The sequence below is a fragment of the Peromyscus eremicus genome, chromosome 9 (assembly GCF_949786415.1).
Source record: "Peromyscus eremicus chromosome 9, PerEre_H2_v1, whole genome shotgun sequence".
In the NCBI taxonomy this organism is placed as follows: Eukaryota; Metazoa; Chordata; class Mammalia; order Rodentia; family Cricetidae; genus Peromyscus; species Peromyscus eremicus.
Window position 1 is genome coordinate 60,806,849 of NC_081425.1, and position 18,324 is coordinate 60,825,172.

The 18,324-nt window shown below is 42.5% G+C and overlaps 1 pseudogene; it reads right to left on the reverse strand.

Moving 5' to 3' along the window:
- Nucleotides 1-14,957: 14,957 nt before the first annotated feature.
- LOC131918959 (actin-like protein 6A) lies at nucleotides 14,958-16,808 on the reverse strand (annotated as a pseudogene).
- Nucleotides 16,809-18,324: the final 1,516 nt, after the last annotated feature.

Below are 18,324 nucleotides of genomic sequence, written 5' to 3' on the forward strand. Positions count from 1 at the left end.
TTAATGACCTGTGATGGCCATTATTCATGACTCTTTCTCTTTGGAAATGGAAGTGCGTCCTAGACATTTAGAAGTTCTGACTATTATGAATATAAATGGGATTTCAAGTGCAACAAACTTCAAATGCTTTTATATTCTATGTGATAAGAAATGAGAGCTCCTATTCCACAATTTGCAAAGCAAGTGTTATACATCTCACACCCCTCATGACATTTTATGAAGGGAAGACATCTCTTTGGAATAATTGAGTTTATCCCTTCCATTCTGTAGGGAGCTGTTGCCAGGAGTCATTTTCAATGGACCTTTATTACTATATGTTTTCATGGCACCTGCTCAAGCGCATTTTAGTTTTGCTCTATGATGTTTAAATCTGGTGACTCATGATCAGAGCACTGACTAGGATTCCCTTCTTCCTTGTGCATGTTTTGATGACTCCTCAATGTCAAGATCAAAAACAAATTCTCCTTAACCTCCCCAGTGTTAACAATTGTAGCTGATTATAGTCGTCTGAAATTTTATTTTCATTTCAAGGTCCACTACTTACCCCAAATCTACTCTACCCCTGAGACAGTGGTTTGAAAACAGGAAAAGCATCACATGGCAAATTGAAGCCTGAGGTTACAGAGAGGTGGCCATGTTTATCCCCATAAATGAAAAAACTGCAGATCTTTTTAGAAGCTCAGAAGCCTGGGTGGCAATTAAATAGCTAATTCAAGGTCTCACACACACACACACCGGACATCAATGCCGACACTTCCTGCTCTCTGTTCAAGTCTGTATTGACCAGCTGATGTTTCAACATGACCATTTCTGCACACTCGGACCAGGGCAGATGAAGCCTGAGATTGTTGCCTTTTCAAGGCTTCATCATTCACAACTGTCCTTTCAAGTTCTGGATGCTGGGCCCTTTGTTTGCAATGACAACCTGCGTTCTTGGCTAAATTAGAAATGAAATGTCATGAATTAAGAAATATGCAAAGAGCCTGGGGAGATGGTCACACAAACACAGGACCTGAGTTTGGGTCATTGGCACCCACAGAAAGAGCCAGATGTGGTAGCACATGCATCTTGTTACCTCACTGAACAGGGGGTGGAGACAGGAGGATCACTGGAGCTCACAGGCCAAATAACCAGGCCGACATCTGAGCTCCAGGTTCAGTGATAAATGACATCAAAAACTGAGCTGGAATGATCCAGAAGGCACTCAATATCAACCTCTGGCCTATGCGTGTGTGTGCACACACGTGCATGTGCATACATACACACACACACACCACATACATGAGTACTCTCATGCACACAGCAACACAAATATGTATGTATACCATATATGAGTGTACACACATGAGTACTCCCCCACAGACACACACATACACATACACACATGCATGAGCACCCACATGCACACACCAACACAAAAACAATTATAAACCACACAGGTGCACACATACAGATGCACACACTCCCCCAAAACAAAGAAAGCAAAGCACCATTTCATGCTGTAAGCTCTTAAAAGGAATGTGGAGGAGCAGAGGGAAGGAAACAGAAACTCTCTTCTCTTGGGCTGGATAGATGGCTCAGTGGTTAAGAGTTCTTCATGAGGACCTGGGTTCAATTCTCAGTACCCACATGGCAGCTCACAACTGTCTATAACACCAGTTCCAGGCAAAACATGCAGGCAAAACACCAGTGCACATAAAATAAAAATAAATTAGTTAAAAAAACAAAACAAAGCAAAACTCTCCTCTCCCATAAAGTACAGTGGTGGGGTGAGCAGGAAGGCTCAGGTGTGTGAGAAGTGGGTGGGTGAGCAGGAGGGCACAGGTGTGTGAGAAGTGGGTGGGTGAGCAGGAGGGCACAGGTGTGTGAGAAGTGGGTGGGTGAGCAGGAGGGCACAGCTGAGTGAGAAGTGGGTGGGTGAGCAGGAGGGCACAGATGAGTGAGAAGTGGGGAGGTGAGCAGGAGGGCACAGCTGAGTGAGAAGTGGGTGGGTGAGCAGGAGGGCACAGGTGTGTGAGAAGTAAATAGACAGATGTGTCCAGCAAGAACAGGCATTAGGAAAATTCTGTCTTCCCCATTTTTAACTTAAATCCTAGAATTAGCTTCAGGTCCCAGATATTCATCTATCTTTTATATATAATTCTGCCCACAGCTCTCCAATCAAGCCTTGCCTTCCAATCCTGTCTTAAGCATTCTTTCCACAGCTACCCCAGCCTCATGATGCAGAACAAGGGTGGGCTAGAGCCTGGATCCAGGCCTCTGGTCTTCTCGTTGGTCTTGTTAGGATTTTTATTGCTGTGAAAAGACACCATGATCACAGCAACTCTTCCAAAGAAAATATTTCATTGAGGTGGTGACTTACAGTTTCAGAGGTTCGGTCCATTACCATCATGATGGAGAGCATGGCAGTGTGCAGGCAGACATGGAGCTGGCTACATCTTGACCAGAAGGCAGCAGGAAGTCAACTGAAGGAAGCTTGAGAAAAGACCTCAAAGCCCGCCCCGAACTGACACACTTCCAAGAGAAGGCATTGCTCAGATTAAAGGTGTGCCCTCCAGCCTCAAGGGCTGCATTAAAGGCATGTGTCATCCAGCCTCCTCCAACAAAGCCACACCTCCTAATAGTGCTGCTCCCCATGAGTTTATGGGGGCCCCAAACATTCAAACTACCACACCCTCTGGCTCACCCTATTGGTGAAATTATTAAGGCCACTCCACGTAGTTAAAAAAGGGTGTTTATTTTGTGGGGTAACTCACAAATGAAGGGATAGGCTACAGGGTCTGGGGAAGACATAGCACAGTCCGGCGGTGTTCTCTGGAGAACTCTGTTCGGTCTACCTCTAGTGTCCAGGGTCCGGGAACCAAGAGAAGGTGGCACATCCAGATCTCGGGTCTTCAGGGCCCTCTCTCGGCTCCGCCTTGTAGGTGATAGTTACTGAAGCCTCAATGGGGGTTGGAATTTCCAGATCAAAGCTGGAATGGCTACCCACTACACACCTACTTGCAGCTTTTGGGTCTCCCTTCTTGAAATTATACATTTGATCATGATGTTTTCATTTTCAAAAGTTTTTTTCATTAAAAAATTGAAAAAAAAGTAATTTTAAATTAATTAAAATTGAAATTAAAATATAATTACATGATTTTCCCCTTTCCTCCCTCCAACCACTCCCATGGAACACCTTGTTCTGTCTCCAACTTATGGGCTCTGGCCATATTTCTAAATATTTCAAAAGTTTTTAATAGCTCCCTCTGACCCAAATAATGACTTGAAAGATACTTTCGCAACTCAGCTCACTGTCTGAAGAAACCTTAGAGTGAGAAGTTCCAGTGACCAGGACAAATGGAAATGTATTTTACTCCCTGAATCACCCCTAACCCTGAGGGTCACGGGGACCTGGGAAACAGTTTAGAACTGCAGGGAATTGAGGTGCACACTATACACTGCCATAACAGACAGCCTTGGCAATAAGTGTCTCAGATTGGCTGGTGAGCAGCTATTGTGGGGACATCTTCAAACTGCAGAGTCTCAGACCTGCCCCCACAGACTGATGGAACACAGAGGCCTGCACGGACCCCTCAAAGCACACTTGCATTTTCAGTTTTCACTTACTGATCCGCTGAGTGATTGCCCATCTGACCACAGATGTCTTCATGCAGGTTAATAGCCAGAGACTACTTATGGCTCTAGTTCTGTTCTGGGCAACTTCCCTAAGGCCATATCCTGTCCATTCATGTCTGTGTTAATTGATCATCTATGCTCACCTGCAGGCCCCATGTCTTGTCCCCTCTGTGCTGATTGGAGGGAACCCAGCATTTCTAAACACAGCACCAGGGCTCCTACCCGATCCCTGCTGATCTCTCAATCAGATGCCATCTGACCTCATCTTGAGATGCCTGGAGCACCAGGGGCCACTCTGCTGCATCTTCTGCTTTGGGACTGTTTGATCCTCATCTTCTCTCCTGTCAGTTTGAAAGCTTTCAAGGCTCTACATTAGATAGACCAGCACACATGTTTTTCTGGAATGGAACAGAGAGTGAAATGGCCTAGGCTCTAATCCTAGCCCTCCCAAAGCCTCGTCATTTAATCAAGCCACCTAAAGCCATAGCATTCAAGTCCTGTTTTCATCAAATGAGAAGGCATGGGAACCCTTATCTATATCCAGTCATAAGAAGCATGGGTCGAAGCTGGGGTTGAGAATGCCCTGTGACCCAGAGGGATTGTCTTGAGGACAGAGCTTTCACCGTGGGACTCTAGGTTATCTCTAGATAGACATTGTCAGAGTTAAACTGACACCCAGCTTCTGTTCCCTCCAGAATTCATTCCAGGGTCAGATTTATACTGCATTCAAGGGCACCCAGCTGGTGCTCCCAGAGGAACCTGTCACTTGCTTGGTGTTGGGGGACCCCCCCCCCCGACACCTGCTGTCAGAAGAAGCTTGGTTGGTGAAAGGATAGAAGAAACTGAGTTTGCATTGGACTTTCTCTTCTATCGATCCAGAAAAGTGTTTACAATGAAATACTTATATTACAATCAAATATAAAACTAAGAAAAATAAAAAATTAGAATATGATAGGAAGGAGGGAAGGAAGTCAGTCAGCAAGGTGACTTTTTATTAAGACAATTGCCTCGCACTCCTAACGGAGAAGCAGACAATGGAGATGCCAAAGCGATTCTGTACTAAGCTTTTGCTGCTCCATCTAGGAAGAACCCAGGCAAACTCCAGTTCATCAGCATCCCAAGGGAAACAAAAAGCAATGGCTGAGACAAACAGTACTTCCAGAGGTCTTCAGAAAAAGAACACAGATCTGTAAGGAACAGTGTTCTCAGAGATGATGAACTGGAAACAGTAATGGATTTCCAGAGGGGATGTATAATAATAATCTCACAGTCTGAGCATTGGAGTGTTTTTTATTTCAATAAATCTAAAATTCTACAAAAGCCAATACAGAATAGAGAGTGAGCTCTCAAGCTGACATGGACAAGAAGATGTGTTAGAATATCTTTCACATACCTGGGTCATGTCATTCCTACAACCCATCAACATTGATGACTATGGACATATTTTCCCATTGAGTATTTGAGAGGCGCTCACTTAGTGTTGAATTAGACCTGTGTCTGGAGATGATGCCGCTGGAGGTGAGATGCTCCTTCTGTGAAAGTCAGACATTCTATTAACAGTAACTTGCCTGTGTCTGTTGGCTTTCCATTACTACAACAAACTATCTCAGACAAACAACTTCTAAGGAGGGAGAATTGATTTTGGTTCACGGTTCTGGAGGTCTTGTTCCGTGGTCAGGAGACCCACTGCTTTCGGAGCTGTGGTGAGGCAGCACAGCGCGGCAGGAGCACAGGATACAGGAAGAAGCTGTCAGCTCGCTGCAGCCAGTCAGGAAGCCAAGGAGAGACAGGAAGGGGCGGGGCCTCCATATCCCTTCAAGGACACACCCTAATGTTCTAACTTCCTCCCACTAGGCTTTAGTTCCCGCAGGTTCGACTCTCTCCCAATATCTCCCCAGGATGGCCACCAGACTCTTACTACATCAACTCCTGGGGGACACTCCAGGCCAAAGATAAGGCATTGCTCAAAGATAAAGGCATGCTTCACTAAGACAATTGCTTTGCATATTTTCTAAGTCACAAATGGACACTGAAAACCCCAAAGTTAATATTCATCTATGACACTGCTAATTTTTGTTTGTTTGTTTTTTTGTTTTTGTTTTTTGACACAGGGTTTCTCTGTGTAGTTTTGTGCCTTTCCTAGAACTCCCTCTGTAGTCCAGGCTGGCCTCGAATTCACAGAGATCCGCCTGCCTCTGCCTCCCGAGTGCTGGGATTAAAGGCATGTGCTACTGGCGACACTGCTAATTTTTAAAAATATTTATTTAATGTGTGTGTGTGTGTGTGTGTGTGTGTGTGTGTGTGTGTATGTGCATGAATGTGTGTATGCTCACATGTGTGTAGGCATGTAGGTGCTAAGGTATACACATGGCAGTCAGGACAGCTCTCTGGAGTCAGTTCTCTCCTGCCACCTCTGGAAAACGGACTCAGGTTGTCACACTCATGCACAGAGCCTTTACCTGCTGAACCATCTTGCTGGCTCCAACCCCAATAATTTAAAAATACACAAATTTAAAGCAGGAATAATGCAAAAGAATCCTATCTGGCACCCAGACTTAATTTTATTTGGAGGAGTGAGGTGAGACAAGGTCAACTTGGACTTAATTTTAATATTCTCTAATGTTAGTCCTTTTATTGACAGCATTTACATTGTATTAGGTATAATAAGTCATCTAGAGCTAAAGTGTGTGGGAGGGTGTATTTAGATTCTATGCAAATACATCACTATTTGAAACAAAGGACTTCACCATCAATGTTGAGGGGTCTGAATTCCACAAGGGTTTTCTTGTTGAGTTACCTCCCTGTGGGAGGGACTAAGGCAGGGTGAGTGTGTGGAAAGGCACCTTTTACCCCAACGTCATGTCCATACTAACGAACTCTTCCCACAAAACATTAATCCACCCATATGCACCCGTCACCTCTTGGAAGTTCCTACTTCTCAACACATAAACTTTGGGGACACAGTTAAACCATAGTAGGCTCTACCACTTGTGACCTTGTTTAGCCTTCATAACCTCTTCAAAGGATCCAACTTCAAAGTCACACTGGGACTCAAGATTTCTTCAACATAGCAGATTGGGAGGAAACCTAATATGATACCTAATACAATGCAAATGCTATCAATAAAAGGGCCAACATTACTTTAGAGAATATTAAAATTAAGCCCAAATTGACCTTGTCTCATCTCCCTCCTCCAAATAAAACTAATCAAATCATTCAAGGGCTTTATCTCACTCAGTCACAGCAGTACACCCGTGTGTCCTCCTGGCTTTGGGGGTGAGCAAACTGACTCTCTTGCTGGTTTTAGAGCCCCAATAATTCTCCTATAACCTATTAATAGTTTCCCCCCCACTTTTACACATCCCTTGGGTCTTTGCCCACAGACCACTTCTCCATGACACCTCAGTCCCTACTTGACCTTCACAAATCCCAACTCCAATCTGTTCAACGCCCTACTTCCCATTACCACTGTCAATGTTGGACATTAACATGTATCTTATCTACTTGCCATCTGTACTGGGCTTCCTGCTGGCCAGGGTTGTTTGTTTTGTTCAGAGTTGGTCTTCATCATTTCAATACACACTTTCCCAGTGAGGTGACAGAAACTCATGGCTGTTTTCAAAGGTGTGCTGCTGATGGGATATTAACTATTGCACACTGGGTCTGGTCTGAACCAACAGTGACTTCTACTTTCTCTACTAAGTAAACTTACTGTCCGCACACGTCTTTCTGGCTGCTGACTTCGCACTGTTTCTCAGAATCCATTATTTCTTGTCTCTTTCTTGTGTGCTTAGAACATGCTGAAGTCAGCTACATTCAAATTCATAAATTTAGACCTCAAGGGCCTTTTCTGTGAAAGCCCAAGGTTTATTGAAGTGGCAGCATAAATAGCAATACTGCACATAGTCACAAAGTTTGCATTAAAGAGAAACTGATTGAGTGCCTGCCATGCAGGTACTTCAGGACTGCTGAATTTCATTCAACTTTTACCACAAGCCCATGTGTCATTAGGGGTCTTAGTGAGTCTTAGGTCTTCTGATGATGTCCTTCCACTCAGAAGCCCACACTGCTCCTTTAACAAAATCTACATGTTTTTCTTCCAGTATACTGTTAATGTACATGTACAAATGTTAAGAATTTTACATAACAACATGCTTATCTTCTCAAGGCTGATAATATTCCCTGTCTGGACAACACCTCTGACTTCTCATACTTGTCCACTTGAACACAGTCTTGGGCCTGACAGGGACCAGAAAGGGACAGACCTATATGTGATATGATCTAGCAGTCTCTGTAGCAAAAGTCTGTAGATGATTTTCTCCAAGAGGACTACTCAAAGGTCCTCAGTAATTCTCAAAAATGAGTGTAACAGAGTTATTGAGCATGTGGACTCCCGAGTTCAAACCCCAGCTCTCACATTTAGTGGCTACAAGCAAAGGTACTGTATTTATCTGCAAAAATGGGGTGACAAAATGTATTGGTTAGTTTTTGTCAACTTGACACACAATAGAGTCATCTAAGAGGAGAGAATTTCAGTTGAGAAAAATGCCTTTTAGGATCAGCCTATAGGCAGGTCTGTGGGGGCATTTTCTTGATTGATGATTTGTAGTCTGCATGTAATAGACATTCCTACACTGTCCTGCTGTGTGAACCCTGTTCCTGTAGAGCTTTGTTTACTCTTCTAGGAGGACCACCTCTCATCATGATGTGGGCAAGATGTCTCACCCCAAACAATGAATCTGAGAGCACTCAAGACATCATATGAACAGCCCCCATTGGGCCATGGGACCTTCTGTGTCCTGAGCACATCTAGTGATAGTGATGAGAACTGCTTTGTACGTTTTTCAATTCCTGCTTTGAACTCTTGAGTTATCCAGAAATAATCTCCATAGAACGCCAGTAAAGGTTCCCTTGAACAGCATGGCCTCTAGTTCCCTAGTTCTGTTGAAGTCAATCTCCTATTTGACTTCAATTCCTCAACAATGGATCACTAGGTCATAATAATGACTGATGTTGGAGGACCTAGTCCACTGTGGGTAGTGCTATTCCTGGGTCCATAGTCTTGGGGCATATAAGAAAGCAAGCTGAGCAAGCCATGGAGAGCAAACCAGTAAGCAGCATTCCTCCATGGGCTCCAATTCAGTTCCTGCCTCGAGTTCCTGCCCTGACTTCCTTAAGTGATGGAGTATGACCTGAGAGTTCTAAAAGGAAACAAACACTTTCTTCCCCAAGTTGCTTTTGGTCATGATGTTTTATCGAAGCAACAGAAACCCTTAACTAAGACAACAATGATAATGTTAATTATGATGATGATGATGATGATGATGATGATGATGATGATGGTAATGTTGCTTAGAGAGGTTCTATGCACATTAAAAGGAATTAATACAGGGAACAACTTATAATTGACCCTAACTCCATAAGAAAGTTCAACCAGTGCAGTTCATTAATGCCACAGTTGCTTTTTCATTTGAACAAAGAGGTCACACATCCTTCCCTTTAGGTGACAGATAAATTTTTAGTTGTTCTCTGCTTTCTCAACCTGATGAACATCATCAAGCTGACCATGAATACTCTTGTGTAAGTGCCAACAGATGAATGGGGAATTATTCTAGAGCAGTGGTTCTCAACCTTCCTAATGCTGTGACCCTTTAATACAGTTCCTCATGTTGTGGTGACCCCCAACCATAAAATTATTTGCATTGCTATTTTATAATATAATAGTAATAGTAATTTTTTTGAGACAGGGTTTTTCTGTATAACAGTCCTGGCTGTCCTGCAACTCACTCTGTAGACCAGGCTGACCTAGAATTTGCAGAGCTCCACCTGCTGCTGCCACCCACCCCCCACCACGTAGTGCTGGGATTAAAGGTGTGCACCACCCCGCCTGGCCATGACTGTAATTTTATAGAGGAATGGAGTCTCAGTTCCTAAGACCATTGGAAATATGTGTTTTCTGTTGGTTTCAACCCACAGATTGAGAACCACCATTCTACTGTGTTTATAGAACAGGATTTTCTTTTGTACTTTGTTTATTTATTTTTGAGATTATAATTAATTATATTTCTCACTTCTCTTTCCATCCTTCAAGCCCTCCCACATACTTCTCCCTTCTTTTAAATTCATGGCAATTTTTCATTGCTATTGAATGCATATATGTATATACATACATATTCCTAAATATAACCTGCTCAGTTTTTACATTGCTACTTGTATGCGTGTTTTCAGGGTTGATCATTTGATATTAGATAAGCAATTAGTGTCTCTTCCCTGAGGGAGACGATTTCTCCTGCTCTCAGCTTTCCTCAGTTGTCTGTAGATCTTTGCATAGGGTAGAGACCTTGTGGGCTTTTCCCTGTCCGCTTCAGCGTGCCCATTTGTGTCATCCTTGTTCAGCTGTCACTTAGGCAATCATATTGGGAAGAGTTCATGGGTGTAACTTCTGACATTACTAGCTGACATAATCGCACATTAAACTCTCTGTTCCTATGGCTCTTACAATCTTTCCATCCCCTCTTTCACAATGTTCTCTGAGCCTTAGGTGCAGAAGTGTTTTGTAGATGTATTCACAGGGACTGGGCTCCACAGCTCTGTATTTTGATTGATTATAGTATTCTGCCGGGGGTCTCTGCCTGTTGCAAAGAGAAGGTTTCTTGACGAGGGTTGAAGACTACACTTACCTGTAGCTATAAGGACAAATGCTTAGGTTGTTGTTAAGGATTATGCTGGTTTAATGAAGTGGTTGTAGATTCTTCTCTGATACACATGACTTCACTAGCCCTGAGTAGTTAGCTGGGTTTCCAGTGCCAGGCATGGTTTCCCTCTTGTTGAGAGGGTCTGAAGTCCATTGAGGGAGCTGTTGGTTACCAGTAAGATATGCACGCCTCTACTGCACCCTTAGGTTGTCATGCCATGCTGGTAGTTAATGTGGTTCACAGGCATCATAGCTGGGAAGGGCTGTTGGTTGCCTCCCTCCTTTGAAAGCTTGCATGGTGCCTTCCAGTGCCATGAAAGCTAGTCATCAGGGAGGAGGAATTCAAGTTAATTCCAGCTCAGGGGGACTCTGGGCCCTGTTTCTGCAGTGCATGGTGTCTTCGGCAAAAGGACTTACCATCCATCTCTAGAGGGCAACCATGGCAGCAACAATACGCTGTGTGTTTTAAGAATCTCTTGGACAGCCTTGCCCAACAAAAAAGGGCTTCTCGTGTCTGGTAGTGGGGTTTTGTTGTGTGAACTTTGGCTCTTGGAGGAAGCATTTGTCAGGCCAGATGAGTACAGTTCATTAAAACTATATACGAATATTGTACACAGAATTATGCATATTATAAGGTTGTTTTTAAGTGGATAGTTAATATCCTGATTCCTTATGGCTTTTTCAGACATCCTTTTTGTTATTTTGCCCCTCCCCCTTCTTCTCTGTTTGCCTCCCTCCCTAAAGAGTGCTTCTTTCCCACTTCCCCATCAGATCACCTGTGTCTTGCTAGTCCTCCCTTAACTCTCCTCCTCTCTTCTATATTCCTCTCCTTCCTTCTCCCTCTCTTTCTCATTTTCCCTCTCAGATAACTTGACCTGTGCCCTGCTATTCTCCTTCACCCTCCTCCTGCCTTCTTCTGTATTTACCTCCCTTTCCTAAGGAGCCCCCCCCCCCCCGCCCCGTTTCCATTTCCCCGATCTGTCACGTGCACTCTATTCCCCTCTCTATGCTCTCTAACCCTCCTATCCTGGCAATGGACCCATTTCACTTTCCTGGTTTCTACAGTTACTACAGGTTATGTGCTCACATCTGAAGATTTGGAGTTAGGAGTCCTCAATGAGAGAGAATATGCCATGTTTGTTTTTCTGGGCCTGGGTTACCTCCTATGATCTTTTCTAGTTCCATCGGTTTATCTGCAAAGTTCATGATTTCATCTTTCTTTACAGCTGAATAATATTCCACAGTGTACCATATGGATTTTCATATCCATTCACTAGTTGAAGGGCATTTAGGTTATATCTATGTCCTAGCTATTGTGAACAGGGCAGCAATGAACATGGCTGAACAAGTATCTGTGGAGTAGGATGTTGGGCATACGCCAAGGAGTGCTACATCTGGGTCATATAGTAGATTTATTTTTAGCTTTTACATAATTCTCCACACTGATTTCCACAGTGGCTGCACCAGTTTACAGTCCCATCAACAGTGAATGAGGGTTGCCCCCTCATCTTCTCTAGATTTTCTTATTGGTTCTTTTGTGTGGAGACCCACCGAGGCTTCCTAGTGAGAACTTACTCAGGGAGTCTGAGCTCGCTTTACCCAGCAGGGCTGCATAAGGGGATGATTTGACCACGGACATGGTTACCAGGTGTTTGGAAGGATCTACACTTGGCTGTGCAGTGTGCTTTGATCTAGCAAGGGGGAGGTCTTTTGCCCCACTCCTTGGCATTGTTATAAAACGTCCTTTTGAATAAATGGAAAAGGCCATTGAGTATTGACCCAGGTTCTCCCGAAGCTTTCCTGTGTTTCTGTCTTTCTCCTCTTCGCTATCTTTCTACCTAATATTTTCTTATCCCTCTCTCCTCCTCATAAGAACCCTTGAAAAGGTGGGAGCTGGCCTCCTACACTTTTGTTGATCTGTTTTGATATTTTGGCTGGGGTAAGATGAAATCTCAAAGTTGTTCTGATTTGTGTTTCCCTAATTGCCAGAGGTGATGAGATAGTTCTTAGCCATTTTTTCTTCGTTTTTGAGAACTCTCTATTCAGGTTCCAGCCCCAGTTTTTGAACGGGTGATTTGTTTTTGTCTGTTTTTTTAATTTTATTTTAGTTATTTAAATATTCTGGATATTAATCTTCTGTCTGATGTACACCAGGCAAAGATTCTTTCCCATTCTGTGGGCTCCCACCTCACCTGGTCGATTGTTCCCTTTGTTGTGCAGAAACTTTTTGGTTTTACTAAGCTCCATTTGCCAACTGTTGGTCTTAATCCTTGGTCAAAAGTAGTGCTATCCAGGAAGTCTGTTCCTACACCTGTATCGTGCAGGCTACTGCTGTGCTTTCTTATAGCAGTTACAGGTTTCACACTGAGGTCTTTCACCCAAGTGGAGTTAGTTTTTGTGCAAGGTGATAGATAAGGTCTAATTTCATTCTTTTGCATGTGGACATCCAGTTTTCCCAGCACCACTTGTTGGAGATGCTTTCTTACAGTAACTTATGATTTTGGTATCTTTGACAAATGTGAAGTGGCTGAAGTTATGGGTATTAGTGATCGGGTCTTCAGCTTTGTTTCCGTGGTCTATAGTCTGTTACTGAGCCAGCTCTATGTTGTTTTTATTACTATGGCTCTATACAATACCTTAAGATTTAGACTGGTGATCCCTCCGGCATTGTTCTTTTTATTCAGGATTGTTTTGACTATCTGGGGGTTGTTTGGTTCCATATAAAATTTTAGGATAATTTCTTTCTTCTGTTTCTGTGAAGAATGTGATGAGGATTTTGTTTGAGATTGCATTGAATCTGTAAACAGTTTTAGTAAATGGTCATTTATTACAATGTTAATTGTACCAATCCATGAGCATGGAATACCTTTCCATTTTCTAGTTTTTCATCTCTTTCTTCAGAGGTTTAAAGTTTTCATTGCAGCAGTCCTTCACTTCCTTGGTTAGGCTTATTCCTAGATATTTTCTTTTCCTTAAGGCTGTTGTGAATGGGCTTGTGCCTGTGATCTCCTCCTCTGTATGTTTGTTGTTGGTGTAAGAAAAACTAATTTGGGCCAGTTGATTGTGTATCCTGCCACATTACTGAATTTTTTTTTTTTTTTATCATTTCTAGAGGTTTTCCGATAGCATTTTGGGACCTCTAATGGATAATGCTATCTGCAAATAGGATAGTTTGACTTCTTTTCCTATTTGTATCACTTTAATTTCCTTTTCTTGCCTTATTGCTTCAGCTAGTATTTTGAGCACAATATTATAAGGGTGTAAGGAGAGTGGACATCTCTGCCTCCTTCCTGACTACAGGAATTGTTTCAAGGAATTGACTATAGGTTGCTTAAATATAGCTTTTATTGTTTTGAGGTATGTTCCATCTAGCCCTACATTTTCTAGGTTTTTTTTTAAATCATGAAGTCATGTTAGATTTTGTCAAAGGCTTTTTCTGCATCTATTGAGCTAATCATGTGATTTTTTTCTTTAAGTCCATTTATGTGTTTTTTGTTTCATTTATTGACTTACATATGCTGAACCATTTCTGCATTTTAGAGATCAAATCAAATTGGTCATGATGTGTAATCTCTTTGCTGTATTATGCATTCTGCTTCAAAGTGTTTTAAGTCTATGCTCATCATGGATGTTGGCCTATAGTTTTCTTTCTTGTTGTTATGTCTTCACCTGGTTTGAGTACTAGAGTGTTACTGGCTTCATAGAAGGGCTTTGAGAGTGCTCCTGTTTTTTATTTTTTGAATACTTTAAGAGGACTGGCTGTAGATCTTCTTGGAATGATTCGTAGAATTCTGCTGTGAATCCATCTGGATCCAGACTTCTGTTTTAGCTGAAAGGCCTTCTCTTTCTGTTACTATTTCAGTCTCTCATTTGTTATGAGTCTGTTCAGGTTGCTGACTTCTTGGTTTAATTTTGGTGGTTTGTCTGAATCTAGAAATTTATCCATTTCTTTTAGGTTTTCCAGCTTAATGGAGTCAGGTTTTAAAATATTCCCATAGAATATTCCAAATTTCTTTGGTATTCATTATACTATTTCCCTGTTTATTTCTGATTCTGTTCATTTGGGTCTTCTCTGTTTTTTTTTTAGGTTCGTTGGTGCAGGGGTCTCTGTTACTACCACAGCCAGCAGAGCAACAATCCATGGGAGATAAAAAGGCAGTTTGGTTCAGCACAACTCAGTAGTGGTGTTGGTTCAAACTTCAAGAGTCTGGTGCCGGGTAGTTTATTTTAGGCATATTTAAGTACAGTACAGTTTGGAAAAAAGTTTCTAGTGTAACACAATCCTGCGTGCACAACAAATCTTAACACATGACCACAGTGAAACTCTTGTAAAGTACAAGTGACATCTTCCATAAAGATAGGTTCTGTAGATTAGCAGGCTCAAGGTAAACACAAATGGGCAGTAACTTCAACTAGTCGATAAAAAGTAATCTCACCATCCCACAGGTGAACCAGAAAGTACTTGCTGAAAGCAAAATATTTAGAGAAAACAGACATTCAGACAAAACCATAAAAAGCTTGTAATAAGAATAAGCGCATTTCAAGGAAAACAAACTCATTTTCATTTATAGAACCAGTTAAAGCCTTAAAATTTTAAGTGGAAATTGAAATATGCAAACACGTGTAAACATTCTACAAAAGATTGTCATCTTTCCCTCAGTGTACTGCAGTTATAGACAGGAGGTGACAAGCAGGCCAAGCGGGAGCCCGAAAGGGCATTTTTTTTTCTTTCTACACATTACTTCCCTCTGTCTTCATATTCCCGTCTGGAAATCTTCTGCTGAACGGTGCCCAGAGATGCTGGAATGGAGCCCACCTCCGCTCCACCCATTGTTTGCGATCAGTTTCAGCCACATGCTTGGGGAAGTTTTCTGAGAACGCTCTTTATCTAACCTGCCAGTGAAACTCTGTATTAGCATGTTTCCTCCTGCAACAATCGCACTGCCCTAGAGACCTGGCCTGATGTCAGTGTCACACATTCCCACACTTGTAGTGACGACATGACTGGCCCCCAGCATTGGGTTCTCAGATAATCCCTTTACTTGGGAAGGGTCAAATGATCCTACAGGAATTTTTAGCCGCTCTGCACCAAAATCACAATTGTCACCAGAGGGGAGTTCGTAGTGAACAGTTGGCATCTGTGAGACCATTTGCTCATCGCTGGTGGAGTCTGACACCTGAAGAACTGAAGCTTGAAAATCTTGGAAGACACAATTGCACGTGGAATTGTGCCCAGACCCTGTAACCCCGGGCAGTTTCTCTTTTCTTTTCCGTTTTGCTGGAGAGCCTTCCCAAACAGCCTCTTTTGATGCACTCGTACATGGAGAAAGAGTTCTATATTCATTTCCTGGAAGAGTTCTCTGCACTGCCTGGCAATGAAGACAGTAGCACTGTGACTCCACTTCCAGAGAGAGGTAGTCCCCTGCAGCTGTGGCCACCTCCTACTGCAAGAAAGCAGTGGTCACCCCGCTGCACAGCCACTCCTGTGATCTGATTTTTTTTTAATGTAGGCACTTACAGCTATAAATTTCCCACACAAGACTGATTTCAATGTGCCCCAGAGGTTTTGTTGTGTTGTTGTTTTTTTTTTTGCATTTAATTCATTTAATTCCAGTATTTTTATTTCTCTCTTAATTTCTTCTTTGACCCATTCATCATTCAGTAACGAGTTGTTTAATCTCCATGGATTTGTGTATCTAACAGTTTTTTTTTTTTTTTGCTGTTAATTTTAAGTTTTATTGCATTGTGGTCAGATAGGCTATAGGGAATGATTTCAATTTGTTTGAGTTTGTAAAGATTTGTTTTGTGTCCAAGGATGTGGTATATTTTAGAAAGGCTTCCATGTGCTGTTGAGTTGGGTGGAATATTGTGTAGATATCTGCTAAGTCTATTTGATGGATGATGTCAATTGATTCTAATGGTTCTCAGGTTTTGTTTTGTTTTGTTTTTTGTCAAAGTGAGGTACTAGAATCATCTACTCTTAATAAATTGACATTAATCAACGTTTTTAAATCCAGTGGTAGATTTTTGTGAAATTGGCTGCCCCAGAGTTTAGTGCACATATGTTTGGATAGTAATGTCTTCTTAGTTAACTGTCCTCTTGATTAGAATGGAGTGTCCCTCTTTAACTGTTCTGAATGTGTGTATTGTGGTCATTGGGGTGTTGATTTGGGGTCATATTGTTTGTGCTCTCAGTGACATTTTGTGTTTTAACAATCATGGATTTGTACTTCTTTCTAACAGTCTCTCTGCTATATTCTTTCTTCTCTTCAGCCCAAAATATTGCTTCCTATACTTTCTTTAGGTTGATTTGTTGATCCCAGCCCAATCCTAGAGGTCCTTTGAGGGGCAGGCAAGGAAGGTCAGACTAATTGGTGCACTATTTGTCAGACCCAGGTCAGATCTGGGGGGGGGGGTGAGAAAAAAAGCATGGGAAGGTCAGGGGCACTCACCTGCTTAGACCCTGCAGGAGGACAATGGGAAATCTGGGTACCATGTGGGGTGGTTGGAATCTGCATAGAACGGAACTTTTAGTGGTTGCAGGTAGGGTAGGTCCTGGTGGAAGGCTAGAGGTTGGCTGTGGAACATGCAAGGGTGATCAGACAAGGCTTAGACATGAAGGTAGTGTGGGTCCTGGCAGAAGCCTAGAGCTTGGTTGTGGCCTAGATGAGAGAGGCCAGACTAAGTTGGGGAAGTGGTTGTGGGACCCAGGCTAGATCTGGCAGATTAAGGAAAAGGTGTGTTTGGGAAGGTCAGGGGTACTCACCAGGCTAGACCCTGGAGGAGGAATTGGGAAGTTTGAGTAGGTAGTGGGTTGCTGTAGGTGGCACAGAAGACTAATTTTCATTTGAAGAACATTCACTTTGATTTTGATTGGATGTTCAAAACTCATTCTCTGATGTGCTTGTGTCAAGTTTTATTGACCCCAGCAGTGTATGACACCCTCTCCATCACTGGGATAACAGCAGGATAACTTTATTTAAGGATGTGTGTGACTGAGCCTCATCGGGTGTCTCATTTTCACTCCCTTGATTATCTATAAACTTGAGCACCTTTCTACCTTATGGTCCTTCCAGATTTCTTTTTCTGCGAGTTGCTTATTCACTAGCATTTTATTAGTGAAAACATTTCATAAAACCGGCCAGGGTTTGAGGAGAGGGCAAACAGAGTCCAGTCTGAAATGGGTAAAGCAGCATGCAGATGCAGAGGGCAAGAGGCCCTGGGGGCAGCCATCACTGGCCATCCAGGCCACAGGCCCATTTCTTACTGTAACCGTTTCTCTTGTTTTTATGTTAAATAATACAACTGCATCTTCCAAATTATAATCTTTTGTAATTTATGCAATACAAGTCTTATTTCCCAGCATGAGACCTCATCACATTTTAATGTCTTTTGATTCATAGACATTTTCAGTGTTAATTTAGTCACAATTACTGCTATTGTCTCTCTTAAACTAGCTTTGTGTCTCATTTAAGGCTATCTTTGCTAATTTAAAGTCATGAAACTTGTCCTTTTCTTACAGATGCTTTACATTTTGTGTGCATATTTGGATCATGAACCATTTGGTGTTTGTTTTAGTGCAGAATTAATAACTATTTTAGCTTGTTTCCACACAGCAAGCCTGTTGTCCCAACGCAGTCTGGTGGTGAATCCGAAGTCCATCAGTGACTTGTAATGTCCTTTTTTAGAAGTTTCCATGTATTTATGGATCCTTATTGTCTCTCTAGCTATAAGTAAACAGTGTTTTGAAAACCATGGACTTAAAGTAAGTTGCATGTGTGTTGGGAGGAGCATATGCTTACCTACATGTGCATGTGTGGGGAGTATGAACGTCATATATGAGCATGTGGGGGCCTAAGGTCGATGTCGGGTTCTTCCTTGATCACTATCTGCCTTACTTTTTGAGACAGGGCCTCCTATGAGCTCACTGATTGGCTAAGCCCCCAATGTCTGAACTCAGGTGCTCATGCTTGCTCAGCAACCGTTTTACCTACTGGACCGTCACCTGGGAC